Below are 14,839 nucleotides of genomic sequence, written 5' to 3'. Positions count from 1 at the left end.
AACCACTCACAAAACCACTGTTCATTTATTTCATATTTTTTTTATCACACTCGGTTGTCAGAAACCTCAAAGCAGTTTACAAAAAGAACGCTAAAATGATCAGTCAAAACGGTTAAGAACAACCATTTTTACAATTCGAAACAATATATAATCAGTGATAAACTAAAAACAGGTTAAACACCCACCCACCGACATGATAGGTATCTATGTAGGCGTGTATAAACAATTTTTAGCAGGTGGCAGAAAGAGTACAGTGAAGGTGCCTGCCTCATGTCAAGAGGCAAGGAGTTCCAAAGTGTAGTACCATCGTAATCAAATGTCAGTTTCTTAAAAATGCAGTTTATTTGGCACCTGTAATAGTACAAGAATGGGACGCGGTTAACCCACAGAGCCTAGGACTTGCTGATCATAAGGTTGGCGGTTCGAATCCCCACGACGGGGTGAGCTCCCATTGCTCGGTCCCTGCTCCTGCCAACCTAGCAGTTCGAAAGCACGTCAAAGTGCAAGTAGATAAATAGGTACCACTCCAGCAGGAAGATAAACGGCGTTTCCATGCGCTGCTCTGGTTCGCCAGAAGCGGCTTAGTCCCGAGTCAGAGATCCCTTTACCTTTAATAGTACAAGAACTGGTGTTCAAATTACTGCGTTGTGTTGCATGGAAAGGAATGTAGCAGAAGGCAACTATGTGTTGGAGGCTTCGCTTTAGCAGAAGCCGCTGCATAGAAGCGAGCTGCACGAAGGATTGCGAAATGTGGTTCATCTCCTCTGCAGCTTCTAAAATGTCACGAAACTGGATATCTTTTACTTCCCCTTTTGCTTTTTGGATCCAAGTGCATCCAGAGTTTAAAAATACTTCTGCCTCCCCCGAGATCCCATCCAAGCTCAGATGTCCTTGATCTAATTTTAAACTTGGCAGGCCCATTGGCCATGAAGGCTGAATCTTTCCCATGTTCAAAGAAAGAGGGCGTGGCTTGGGCCGAAGATCCCAACTGCTGCGCACATTCTCCCCTTTAAATAGCATAGCCTGGCTCGGCTATCCCCAGGGTTTCCTCCTGTTCAGCGTCCCAAGCCAAGGAAAAATTTCCTGCAGCTAATCACTGGGAGTTCAACACTTTCTCCCTGCAAGCAGGTCCCTTGCAACTTGCAATTATTGCATCTAATCGCATCCCAAGTGCTAGGTGCTTTTATGGTTGGCAGGGCCGGGATTTTGAACCGTGGAAATCCCTGGACTTTGGCAACCAGCAAGCAAGCCCAGCTTTTCACAATTGGATTCTCTCGCCTTGTTGACCCAAGCTGAAGTTGGGCTGGGTGTAAGGACCTTACACCCCATCCCAAAAGTGAGGAGGGGGACGTCATTTGGTGGTTCCCCTCAGATCCCTTGCTTTATACAAACAGACTTGTTTGCAGGGGTCCTGAGAATCATCTAGTCCAGCCCCCTGCAATGCGCGAATCTCAACTAGGTCACCTATGATTTATGACCATCCAACCTCTCTTTGAAAATGTGTGTGTGCCCTAAACCCAGCGCTGCTGGCAGATCAAGGCTGGTAGCTGTCACCTGGTAGCAATCCAGTACCGCGTGCACGCTGCAAACAATAAGCAGTGCGGTTTTTTTTTTTTTTTTAGCAAAATCGGCGGTATTTCCCTGAAGGAAATTGCCAGCCAGCAATTCCAGGGCAAAAGATTTTTTTAAAAAAAAACCGCCCGCCCGTTCTGTGTTCGCACGCTGACGACGCTCCGGAAAACCAAAAACCCAACTCCCTTTCCCTCTCCTGGTTCCCGCGGTTGCTCCGCGCCCGCCCGCATTCTTTTCCAAGGAGGAAAAAAACCTAGGGCGCCGTCGCCTGGCTTGTCCTCGACTGAGCATGCGCGCTGTGCGCACGCTTGCGGGAGGTGGTGAAGGAGCCGTAGCAGAGGGCGGCGTGCGGCGGCGGCGGCGCGACAGAGAGAAGCAGCAGCAAGTGCGGGAGGGAGAGAGAGGGGGAAAAAACCCGGATGTGGCGCATGCGCGCTACGGCGCCTGCCTGGCCGTGTCTGCGGCGGCAGAAGCAGCGGCACCAACAACAACACCAGCCAGCCAGGGGCACGACGTAGGAGGTGGCGGCAGCGGCGGCGGCTGGAACGTTCCTCCCTCCTCCTCGTGCCTCGGCCCCCCCTCGCGCGTGCGCAGAGCGAGAGGCCGCGGCGCCCCTCAGGAAGCCTCCCCCCTCCCGGCTCGTCTCCCTCAGGGCCGCTGAGGAGGCGGGAAGGCGATCGCGAGGGGCGGCCGAGGAGGTGGGTTAGGGGCGCCCAGGAAGGCCCCTCACCGGAGGGCGGGCGGGCAGGCCGCGGCGGCGCCTCTGCTGCTGCTGCTGCCGCCACCGCCGCCGCCCGACACGGGGTCCCGGCCGAGGCCCAGGTAACGCCCCCTCAGCCCCTTCTTCTTCTTCTTCTCCCCTCTCCGCCGCTCGGGCTTTTGTTTTCGCTCCGCTCGCTTTATTTACTACTTACTCGGCCTTGAAGCTCCTTCCCGAGTTAAGAGGCGAGGAGGAGTAATCTCTCTCTGTGTATAAACATTGCCAGGCTGTGATTGTAATAAATCTGCCGCGAGCAGAGAAGCAGAGACAAAGGGAGCCTGGGAGGTCTGTTTTCCCTACTCTCCCCCCCCTTCCCCCGGGACCCCCGTTTGTAATTATTTTAAAAGGAAACTCTGCACGTTTAGTCTACTTGAGTTACTCCCGAGTAACTCCTGCCTAAGATTGAAGCCCCAGCAGTGGCTCTGGGCGGGTAGGGGGGGCTTCCCTTGCAAATTCGCTTTGAGACTTCATTATTCTAATTTTTTTTCCTGCCCCCTTTGCGCGGTGTAAGAGTTCCAGAAGTGTTTCTTTCATCTGTTGCTCTTGCAGCGGAAGGAGACCCCCCCAATGGTACCTTTTAAAGGCTTAACATGACTAGTTGGTGGAATCGTGAAGGTTTTTTTTTTTTGGAGGGGGGCGATTCCCCCGAGGGTCGTCTAGTAGTCCAACCCCCTGCAATGGCATGAGTGGTTTTTGTTCTGTTTGCAGCGGAGCGAGAACACTTGCCACAGTAAACCTGCTAGTTTTTTAAAGTATCGTAAAGCTTGTGGTGACACTGTTGTGGCGAAAAGAACAAAGAGCTTAGTGGCACCGTAAAAAACCTAAAACAGAGTTATTGTTTGCATGAGCATTTATGGAATAGCGTCTGCTTCATCCGATGCAGGAAAGAAAAACTGTTGCCACTGTACATCTTCTAAATCTCTCATGGGCCACAAGGCTGCTCTTTTTGAATTATTGCGGTTAACAGTCCTGTGGCACCTTGGAGACTAGCAGTCTTACTGTGATGAGTTCATCTGCATCAGATGAAGCTGGCTCTAGTCCTTGAAGGCTCATGCCATTTTTTATTAAAAAACACCTGTTAGCCTTTAGTAGTAACCATAGTAATGAAGTGCCTTCAGCAACATGAGACAGTTATGTCTGTGGGTATTATTATAAAATGCATGGATACTTCTGTTAATTTTCATTTAAAGAATGAATTCAGAAAACTAATTTTAATAATAAGCTGTAATTCTACATATGCTTCTGTGGGTTGCTGTATACCTCTACAGTAAGTTAATGAAGGAGTTGGCTATACTATAACCAACTTCATTAAAACTTGATCTGAAAAGTTGCTCCTGAATGTCATGTTTAAAAACTCTATTATTATGTCTTTCTGGATAATAGCCCCCATCCATATTTAAAATATAGAAGGAGATTACACACTCACAAGAGGTGAATTGGTGGGTCGAGAGAGAAGCTTTGTAAAGCATGCTGTGATGTGCCCGAAAAAAGTGATCTGGAAGTGAATAATACTGCCTGAATCAGTGGTAGTAAGTGGGAAGCATTTTGTACAATCAATATAAGAAACTTGTCTTTGTCATACAAGGATTGTGAAGTACTGAAATACAAGGTTATAGAAGCTATTCAGTTCTTTAGTAAGTGTCGGAAGAAGTTCTTTATGCTTCTTCACATTATTGTTAAAACACAAAGCCTGATGTAAAAGTACTGTAGAAATGTGAGTCAGTGTTGGATCTAGGTTCCATATCTAGATTTAGCCTTGGGGGTATTGCTAGCTATTGCCTTTCAGCCTCAGTTTGTGAAAAGAAGGGTGGGTTATCTATTGACTTCAATCTTATTAGCTCAGACTTTTGTGCAAAAGAACTTCCCCAATGCACTGTGTTAAAACTAATCTTGCCTCATTGCGTTGCTCAGAGGTACATAAACCACTGAGTGGTTTTATTACAATCAAGCGCTATATACATTTTGTTAAGTAAATAAAAAATACTGCATGGTAAAAGAGCTCTATTGTGAATGGCAACGAACTTATAATAGCTTACAAGATGTTTTTCCATCACATATTAAGTAGGGATGGATTTGCTGTGAATATTTATTCTACTGTTCATCTGTCAAGTAGGGATGCATGTCATCCATCCCCCATGCAATCACACACATTTTATCCTCTTTTCGCTATCATTAATGTGGATTAAGAACATAAGAGCCTCCTGAATAAGGCTGGTCTCACAGTAGCCAGCTCGATGCCTGTGGACATCCACATGCAGGACCCCAGGACAAGAGCGCTGAAGTTTCCAGCAACTATTATTCATAAGCATTACTGTCTTCTGCCATGAAGGTAGAGCATCAACATCATGGCTAGTAGCCCTTGATAGCTTTTTCATCCATGAATTTGTCTCATCCTCTTCTAAAGCCATGCAAGTTGGTGGCCATTGCTGCCTCCTGTGAGAACAAGTTCCATATGCACTCCATGACATGTTGATGCCACTTATGTTGGTGGAATGGGAAAAATCGATATGTAAAATAAGCTTAAACTCAGAAGCACAGAAAAAAATATCACTGAGATGAATAGCAAGGATTAGAGCGAATGTGTTGAACATGTGTCATGATTAGTGTGTAGCCTTGGGTGCTAGCAGGTGTTGGAAGGGAGTGGGTTGGAAGTAATGTCGGGTGATAACACATCCTTGAACAAGTCCAGCAAACAGAGTTGAATAAAGCTATGAGCAGACAGTATTCTGGGAATGAAGGCCAACTTCAGGCAACCAGGCATTGGAAAAGGTTAGACACTGTGACTGCTGTTGAAAGGGTTGACAGTGTGGTGGTAGTATTCAGTGGGTGATAGAGGTGGATAGCTATTTCCAGTAGACTTGGTGGCAGGGCTGGGTGATCTGTGGCTCTTCAAATGTTTTGTACCACAGTTCCTATTATCTCTGACCATTAGCCACACTGGCTAGGACTCATGGGAGTTCAGAGTTCAACAACATCTAGAGCGCCAGAGACTAGCACCCATGCTTTATGGATACATTCTCTTTAGATAGCTTTCCCCACCACAATTAATGCACCAATGATTTTTTTTCTTTGACATTAAAAAACTGATCAGTTGCTTGTATGCATCATTGACTGTGAGTCCACCAGCCTGTTAGGAGTGGGCTAAGTCAAGCTGTCTGAGTCGAATTTTCCTTAGATGCAAAAACTACTATCCATTCTGAATAGGATGATCACATTTCCTAGATATCAGAGAATATGGGAATCTTGTAGGCATCTTACTTTTCGACTGTGATTAGATTCCCTTGCTATAGCTAGGTAAAGGTACCCCTGCCCGTATGGGCCAGTCGTGACCAACTCTAGGGTTGCGTGCTCATCTCGCTCAGGAGGCCGGGAGCCGGCGCTGTCCGAAGACACTTCCGGGTCACGTGGCCAGCATGACGAAGCTGCAACTGGCGAGCCAGCACCAGTGCCGCACACGGAAACGCCGTTTACCTTCCCGCTATAAAGCGGTCCCTATTAATCTACTTGAACTTAGGGGTGCTTTCGAACTGCTAGGTGGGCAGGAGCTGGGACCGAACGACGGGAGCTCACCCCGCCACGGGGATTCGAACTGCCGACCTTACGATCAGCAAGTCCTGGGCACTGAGGTTTTACCCACAGCGCCACCCGCGTCCCCTATAGCTACACTTAAGCAAATTATCCTAACTGTCCATTAAGTTAATTCTGTACACTTTTAGCTACCCTTGCCTTGCTGTTTTCTTTCAGATGATAAGGTGATCTTCCATGCAGTTGTGAATGGCTTTTTACTGGGACCAAACATTTGAGAGTGTTTCCAGTAAAGAAGCATTCTTTGCCTCCTGACAATCTCCCCCGCATCCTGCCATTACATCTCCCCCCCCCCCTTTGTATTGTTAATGGATTGGATGTTCTGGTTAGTAACAGTATGTTACATTTTAGTGTACTCATTTAATGTCATTTAAGTATTAGGGACACCTCTGACATTATAATCTCAATTACTTTATAGAAACTTATTTATTTTCTCGTATTTAAGCACTTTGTATGCTGCAAGCACTCTCACTGCTCTCCAGCTCGGTTCTTCCATTCCTCCCCCTCCCCTATTATGTGGGATTTCTCACATTCTTAAACAAAACAGTGTCCTATTGCTAGCCAGAGTTAAGTGATTCCTTTTGATTATTCAAAGCTTTTGGGGTTTATTTGTTCGTTTTTGCTTCTGACAGAAGTATCCATTTATATGTCTTAAGTCTTTGCTGTCCCTTATCTCACTATTGTATGTTGCTATGTTGAAATCTTTATCATCAGTTTTCCTGTTTGTATATACTCCCTATTCATTATTCTTTAGTTTTGATGCTAAACCATGCTTTCACACAATGTAATTTGATGCTACTTTTTAATGAAACCCAGAGCTTTTGACCCATGGCTAAGCATAAATTATTATTATTATTTACTGTATTATTATTAACATGGATTTTCCCTTGATAATCAAATTCATATTTTGAATTTCCATTATGCCATCAGAAAATCAAATGTGCATGCAGAACAGAATCACATAGTAGATCTGAGTTCCCATTTAATTAACAGTTAGGTTTTACAGATTATAAAACTCAGCTTTTAAATCTATGAGTTTTGAGATTTTTTCAGTTTATGAATTCACATTCTGGGACTGGTGTGCCTTCAGACATTAAGATACTTAGTAATGATCCTTGATGTAAGCATTCTTGCGCACACTGAAGGTCACCCTAACCTTACGCAATACATCATAAATCCCAGCAGCATTTAAGGTCATCCCAGATAACCCACCTGCCTTTAGACTCTAAAGTTTGGCTGGCTACAAGGCACAGAACCTTCTCAGTACAGTGATACCTCGGGTTAAAGTTGCTTCAGTTTGAGCTCCACAGTGACCCAGAAGTAACGGAACGCGTTACTTCTAGGTTTCGTCGCTCACGCATGCGCAGATGCTCAAAATGACATCATGCGCAGAAGTGGCAAAACGCGACCCGCGCAGATGCAGGTAGCGTTCTGCTCCGGAACGGATCCCGTTCGCATCCAGAGGTACCACTGTAGTTCCCACCTTACTGTGGGATGCGCTAACATGATATCCCCTTCTCTCTGAGCTTCCATGTGATGGTTGTGGCTTCTTTGGAAAGCTTTTCTTACTGTATGCTACTTTTAGATAATTATGATGTTTTTATTGTGCTGATTTTGTAAATGTTTTTGAGAGCCTCGTCTGGCTGTAAAGTGAGATGTAACTTCTTGATTTTTTAAATAAAATTGTCACAGGTTTTTAAGAAGGATAAAAGCCACATAACTTCTGGAGTGAATAAAAAGATCAAATGGAGTTGGGTGCTTAGTTGATGGTTTCAGTGTTTGGCACAGATGGACAAATGCTGCAGTCATTTTCATGATCCTTTTATATAACCACATGAAGCATTTTTTGAAAAACAACTTCTTGCTACTTAAAGGTAACAAATTTTAATTGGTGACAAGAAGAGGAGGTCTTTTGAGGTAGAAAGGGGACAGTGAGAGACACACCTAAGTCTACTTCTTGCAGAATGTGTTTCATTGAAGCAGATTTACATCGGTCAATGAATAATCTAAATGAGCCTTCCCCAGGCTGCTGCCCTCCACATATTTTGGACCATTGAATTTAGGATTATTACTGTTATTTTCATTTTTATCAGTCATTTTCCTCCAAAGGAGACCGGGACAGGAAACAACAAAATTGTGAAAACAATACGAACATTTCAAAAACATTGGCAATGGCTCTATTAGTCATGTGGGCATCTCAACTACATGAAAAAAAAAAGAACTGACATATTTCCAATTTACAAGCACTGGGTTTGCTGGACAGGTGACCTGTCAAGCTGCTATTTACAAGCTTGGATTAGTTGTACATTTGTAAAGAATATTCCTGTTTGATTTAGGTTCTACTCCTTCAGCTTTGTATGTTCTAGAAGCTCCTGTTTTTTATTTTTTTTGTTCTGTCACCATTTTTATTGTGTGGGGGTTGGTTTTTTTTTTGCATTGTTGGCTGCCTTCAACTGTAAATAGGTGCAATATAAATTCTACAATAAATACATTTTGTTATGTTTATTTACCTAGGTTTGTAGAGGTTGTTAACTTGTAAAGCTAGCTTTGTTGTTTATTTGACCGTAGCCAATATCAGATTAGACCACAATCCTAACTACCGGTACGTATGCTCAGAAGTACATCCCATTGAATTCAGTGGAGCTTTCTCCTAGGTAGATGGGTTTGGATTGCAGTCTTAGTCACTCTGTTGTGGGTGCCTTTGAGAGGAAGGAGGATATATAATGATGATTATATTTCTTTAAGGATTAATCACTTTATATGCCAACTATGGGCTTATCTACACTTTCCTTTCCTTTCCTCTTTCCAGGCACAATTTGTGATTTACAGCTTTGTGTCTGAGCCTCTTTTTTCTTCTTCTCCAGAGCTTTCCCCACAAAACTCTTCTCTTTAAAGCTTAGTCAGAGCAAGCATAATTCTGCGCAAAACCTGAATTGATGTTTACTCTGATTGAACTTTGAAGAGTGGGTTTTGTGGGGAAAGCTTGGGGATGGGAGCCCATTCTGCCTCGGATACGGAGCATTATACCTTCCTAGATAGAGCGGGAGAAAATAGAAGCGTGGATAAGCCCTATTACAGTGCAGTCATGTATAGATAGAGATAAATTTGGAGGAAGCTCTGTTGAGCTTAAAGGAATTTACTTCCAGGTAAGTGTGCATTGGATTGGAATCTACAGATAAACCTGAGAATTAAACATGTGTAAGAAAGAGTTAAATGTGAGTGTGCATGTGTGCACACACAAATAAAAAACAGGTAGATTTTTTTTTAAAGTAAGCAAGCAAGCTTAAATATCTGGAATTCCTGAGCTGCTCTTCTGTCATATTGTTTTTACAACATTAAGCATATTTCACCCAGGTCAGTAAAAGGAAATGTATAAATATATGGTGTTGCAGGATGAGGTAGTTATGCACCGCAAGGTTAAAATTGGGGGTTGTATTCAATGTTAGTCCTGTTCAGAGTTGATCCATTGAAAAGACCTGACTAACTTAGTCCATTAATTTTAAGGGGTGCTGTCTAATTGCTTTCCTTTGATTGACTGGCAAGTGAATACCCCCCCCCCCTTTGAATACAAATTAAAATCCTATTTTTATTTGCTGAGAAGGCAGTGGTGGTTGCTACTGCTCTCAAAAGCTAGATTAAAACTTCAGTAGCCTCTTGTTGATTCAAGTGCTTGAATGGCTTCCATTAGACCAGTGGCGTGATGATCTTAAAAGCATTATTGCTCTGCACAGTTGCTGAATGATTCACCCCAGCCTTGAAATTTGTTGTAGCTGGTGTCAGTGATTGTGATTATTGAATTTGTGCCATGTTTTCAGCAGTTAAGTATCTAAGCTGTGTACTAGATTATTGGTCTAGAAATGAGTTGAGGTTAAACTTTGGTCCATTAGATGGTTTAATACATATCATTTGAGATATGTATTTATTGTTTTACCTTATATTTCAGTAGCAGCATTACTCTAGTGTTGAATATCTTGGCTCTTGACATCCTTATTAATTTATCAAGAAAATTTTCCCACACAAAAAACAGAAGAGGCCAATTCTAGGAATATGCTTCAAAACAGTCTATTTAGCATCATCTATGGGGGAGTTGGGTATGTTTAGCCAGGAAAAGAGGAGACTGAGATATGATAGCCATCTTCAAATATCTAAAGAGCTGTCCCATGAAGATGGAGCAAGCTTGTTTTCTCCTGCTCCAGAGGGTAAGACCTGAATCAATGGCTTCAAGTTACAAGAAAGACGATTCCAACTCAACATCAGGAAGAACTTTCTGGTGATAAGAGCTGTTTGACAGCGGAGCAGGCTCCCTCAGAAGGTGGTGGACTCTCCTTCAGTGGACATTTAAAGCAGAGGATGGATAGCCATCTGTCATAGATGTTTTGGTTGACATTCCTGCTTTGCAGGGGGTTGGACTAGATGACCCTCAAGTACCCTTCCAACTCTACAATTCTATGATTGTATGTATAAAATACATCACATGCATATGGGTGTATTTTTGCTTCTCTAAACCACGTGTGTCTGCCTGGGCAGAAGAAATACCGTGTACATGATTAGAAAGAGGAAGAGTTAATGGCCTGGTTCTGGTCTTTATGAATTGCATAGGGCAGCAGTGAGCAAACTGTGGTGCAGTACCTATGTTGTACTTTCACTCCCATCAATGCCTCCTGTCTTGGGCAGTGCTAAGAGGTACGGGAAACAATGAAACCCGGAGGGCCACAGCTGTACCCTAGGAAATATAGCCCAGAAAGCCAACTGAAGACTGGCTGAGTAAGCATTGTGATAATGCATGCATCACATCAGTCCTCTTACAGTGATAAGCATGATTTCAACTCCCAAGACTAACAGTCAGGTCACTAACCGATTCAGCAGGATCCTAGTAAACATATTGGTCTGAGCTTCAGTTTGTCCATTTTGTGTATTGAACCAGGGTCAGACTGTAGCTAGGAAGGGAAGAGGAGCAGCAGGGGTTCAGATCATAGTAATGGGTAGGGTTGATGGGAGATATGACATTTGGAGGGCCTCAAGTTAGCCAACCCTGATGTAGGAGGAAGAGACTTGTGAAGGTGCCTGAAGCAAGGAGGAAAACAAAGCAACCAACAAGAGAAGGGTGTTAAAGAGGGAAACATGTAGAGCAATGTGACCTGCAAACATGGAAGACAAGTTTGCACTTGTGTTGCCCCACCTCGCTACCTTCAAGTCTATATAGCTCACAAATAGATGCAGTGGCAGCTTGAGGCCTCTAGCTATTCTTTATTAATGAAGTATATTATTGATTGGATGCCAGCCAGGGCTTGTGGAACAGATGTCACAGCAATCTAAGCTGAAGCACCTTGCATTTGGTGGCCACATCATGAGAAGCACTTTACATTTCCATGTTTCCGCTTGTGCCAAATGTATAGTAATGGTTTTGTATCTGTCCTTATGAGGATGTCCCCACAAGACTATTGCAGCCTGGGAATTAAGCATCAAGACTGAGGGGATATGCATTTACTCACGTATACCCGTCAACCCTGAGATCCTTTGAGAGAATAGGGTACTGGAAGGACATCTGTAGATGGAGATTTTACATGCATGCTGTAGTTAAGCCACCTAGAATCACCACTAGCAGAGAGCATTTTGCCTGTTCTTTTTTATTGGAACTCTTAAAAAAAAAAAAAGCGCACATTTCTTCAACTTTGGGTTGCCAGCTCTGGACTCCAACTCTGATAATTTCCAAGTAGTTTAGCCAAGAGTGAAAGGAATTGTATTCTAGCTGCATCTGGGGACCCAAAGTTCAAGAAGGTTGATGCAGGGGATTTTGGCTTTATGGATGTGCACCTTCTGAATCATGTGTGCCCCAGCACCACAAGGCAGCAAATGGCAGCAAATTAGGGCTATCCTATCAGTGACTGAGAGAAAAGCAAGCGGGTGGTATGTGTTAAGCTGAGAAACTAAAGCATTCGGCCCCAACCTGGGTCCTCCTGTTGTTGGAGTGCAACTCTCCTTGATCATGACATTTGGCCATGTGAGCCGAGGCCGTTCAAGGCTGCTCAGCAGCATCTGGAGGGAACCAGGAAGTGAGGGAAGGAATTTCTAACTTTTAATTGACACATCAGAACATCCTGTGATTTTCACAGATCCCTGTTGATATTGTTTTCTTTGGCGTAAACACCAGTAAATAGAAGAGATGCTAAAGCAAGCTATGCCGTATCTGCAATGACATTTAAAGCATGCGAGGCATTATCTTTGCAATGCAGCTTACAAATGTTGTCTCTTAATTGTTCAAATACCCCTTTGGGACAGAAATATCCCAAGGAATGAACAGAGGCAGCATGTTGCACCATAATAGCAATGTTAATTGGAAGAACTGCCATCTGCTTTGAATTCCTACGCCTCCGTTGCAAAGACATAATCCCATACCAAATCAGTGCATTGGTCAGCTCAAAGTGGCATTTTTGTGGGGACTACCTTAAGCCACACATGCATAAAATGTAGTCTGATGATAGCTCTGTGATTCAACAGGACATTTGTGTGTTGCTAATGCTTTCTTGGAAGTGATTTTATAACTTCCTGGCTGCTCTGAATGTTAAATGTCAGTTGTACAATAAGTCTTAATTGGAAAGAATTACAGCTACTCTGTTGACAGGGTATAGTGGATTGGATACAGACTAAATGCTTAGAGTATACCCATTGAAATCAAAGGAACAAGTTATGACTAACTCAATTCTCATTTATTTCAATGAGTCTGCTGTAAGTATGACTAAGTGGATGCAGCCCATTGTTGAGGCCATCCAGGACTCAGTTACCAGAGTGCAGAGTTGCACAAGGACTTCCGCAAGGGGAAAGCCTATGTGCATAGGTTTCCATTAGAGCTGGAATCCATCATGAAGCATGCCTAATATGTGAATACTGTGGAATAGAGAATGTAGGGGGAACTGTATATCTTCAGGGGCAGAGCTAGGGGCATGAACTTGCTCTCTGGTAATATTCTACAGTGGTGCCCCGCAAGACGAATGCCTCGCAAGACGAAAAACCCGCAAGACGAAAGGGTTTTTCGGTTTTTGCAACGCTTCGCTAGACGATTTTCCCTATGGGTTTGCATCGCAAGACGAAAGCCCATAAGGAAATCTCGGGGACCTTTTTTTAAATGCTGGCGGTGGGGAGCAAAGCCTTTCCCCCCCCCCCGGACTTCAGAAGAGGTCCAGGAAGGCCGGCGGGGGCGAAAGGCTTTGCTCCCCAGCGCCAGCATTTTAAAAGCGGTCCGGGATAGCAGGGAAGCGCTTCCTGCTATCCCGGACGGCTTTTGAAGGCAGGCAGGGGGGGCAAAGACTTTTGCCCCCCGCCTGCCTTCGGAAGAGGTCCAGGACCTCTTCCCAAGGCGGGCGGGGGGCAAAAGTCTTTGCCCCCCCTGCCTGCCTAACCGGGGGCTTTTAAATCGCCCCGGGACTGTCCGGGGCGATTTAAAAGCCCCCGGACGGCTTTTGAAGCCTCCCCCCGCCGCCCGGCATCAGGGCATCGTCCCGATGCCGGGCGGCGGGGCGAGAAAGCCTCCCCCCGCCGCCCGGCATCGGAACGATGTCCCGAAGCTGGGCGGCGGGGCGGGAAAGCCTTCCCCCGCCGCCCGGCTTCGGGGCATCGTCCCGATGCCGGGCGGCGGGGCGAGAAAGCCTCCCCCCGCCGCCCGGCATCGGAACGATGTCCCGAAGCCCGGCGGCGGGGCGGGAAAGCTTCCCCCCGCCGCCCGGCATCGGAACGATGTCCCGAAGCCCGGCGGCGGGGCGGGAAAGCCTCCCCCCGCCGCCCGGCATCGGAACGATGTCCCGAAGCCCGGCGGCGGGGCGGGAAAGCCTCCCCCCGCCGCCCGGCTTCGGGGCATCGTCCCGATGCCGGGCGGCGGGGCGAGAAAGCCTCCCCCCGCCGCCCGGCATCTGAACGATGTCCCGAAGCTGGGCGGCGGGGCGGGAAAGCCTTTCCCCCGCCGCCCGGCTTCAGGGCATCGTCCCGATGCCGGCGGCGGGGCGAGAAAGCCTCCCTCCGCCGCCCGGCATCGGAACGATGTCCCGAAGCCGGGCGGCGGGGCGGGAAAGCCTCCCCCCGCCGCCCGGCATTGGAACGATGTCCCGAAGCCCGGCGGCGGGGCCGCGAAGCCTGAGCGCGCTGGCAACTCTCCGCAAGGAGCGCTCCCGCTGCTTGCGGAGAGGTCCGCGAAGCCTGTCCTGGACCTCTTCTGAAGGCAGGCGGGGGGCAAAAGTCTTTGTCCCCCCTGCCTGCCTTCCCAGGGGCTTTTAAATCGCCCCGGACAGCGGAGAAGTCCTCCGCTGTCCCGGGCGATTTTAAAATGCCGCCCGCCAGAAGAGGTCGGGGGAAGGCGGTTTCCATAGGAACGCATTAATTGATTTTCAATGCATTCCTATGGAAAACCGTGCATCGCAAGACGAAAAACTCGCAAGACGAAGAGACTTGCGGAACGAATTAATTTCGTCTTGCGAGGCACCACTGTATTCTGTTATATTCTATTGCAAAAAGGGGTTAGTGTGTCCAGGAAACTTAAATATTGGTGCAGATGTGTATGTGTGTGGAATGCTTCGCACTTTTTCTTTGGACTGTTTATCAAATCAGAATTGGCTTTCCTAGTTGCTTTCATCTCTATATCTTTCCCCCTTTATAAAGGAAAGCAAAAATTGTGCATGAGGAAAACTTTTAACACTCTTTCTGCCCTGCTGCTTTGCCAGTCAGATTTGGGCCTCACCCCCATCTCTGATTTGGCAGCGGCAAAGTATTAAAAAGCCAACATAATTTGGGAAACACTAAATGTATCCTCTGCTTTGATGTCTAGTGTGGCTCTTGAGAGCGGAACTAGACATTATAAAAATATATGTGGTGATTAATGAAAATGATGGGCTCTTCCTCACCCCCTTACTCAATTTCTTACTGGTACTAATTTTA

The 14,839-nt window shown here is 45.8% G+C and overlaps 1 protein-coding gene across 2 annotated transcripts in view; it reads left to right on the top strand.

Annotated features, from left to right (window-relative positions):
* The first annotated feature begins 2,167 nt into the window (after window positions 1-2,167).
* The window catches only part of SMAD4 (SMAD family member 4), a 28,206-nt gene continuing 15,534 nt past the window's right edge, over window positions 2,168-14,839 (top strand). The window contains exon 1 of one of the 2 annotated variants that reach the window (XM_081929797.1): window positions 2,168-2,394. The gene's annotated coding sequence lies outside the window, so the exon portion shown is untranslated. The remainder of the gene's footprint in view (window positions 2,395-14,839) is intronic. The other variant, XM_081929796.1, reaches the window with a different exon arrangement.

This window comes from Podarcis melisellensis, assembly GCF_964234715.1.
Source record: "Podarcis melisellensis genome assembly, chromosome: 11".
NCBI lineage: Eukaryota > Metazoa > Chordata > Lepidosauria > Squamata > Lacertidae > Podarcis > Podarcis melisellensis.
Note: the sequence above shows the minus strand (reverse complement) of the source record. Positions and strands in the feature narration are given on the sequence as shown.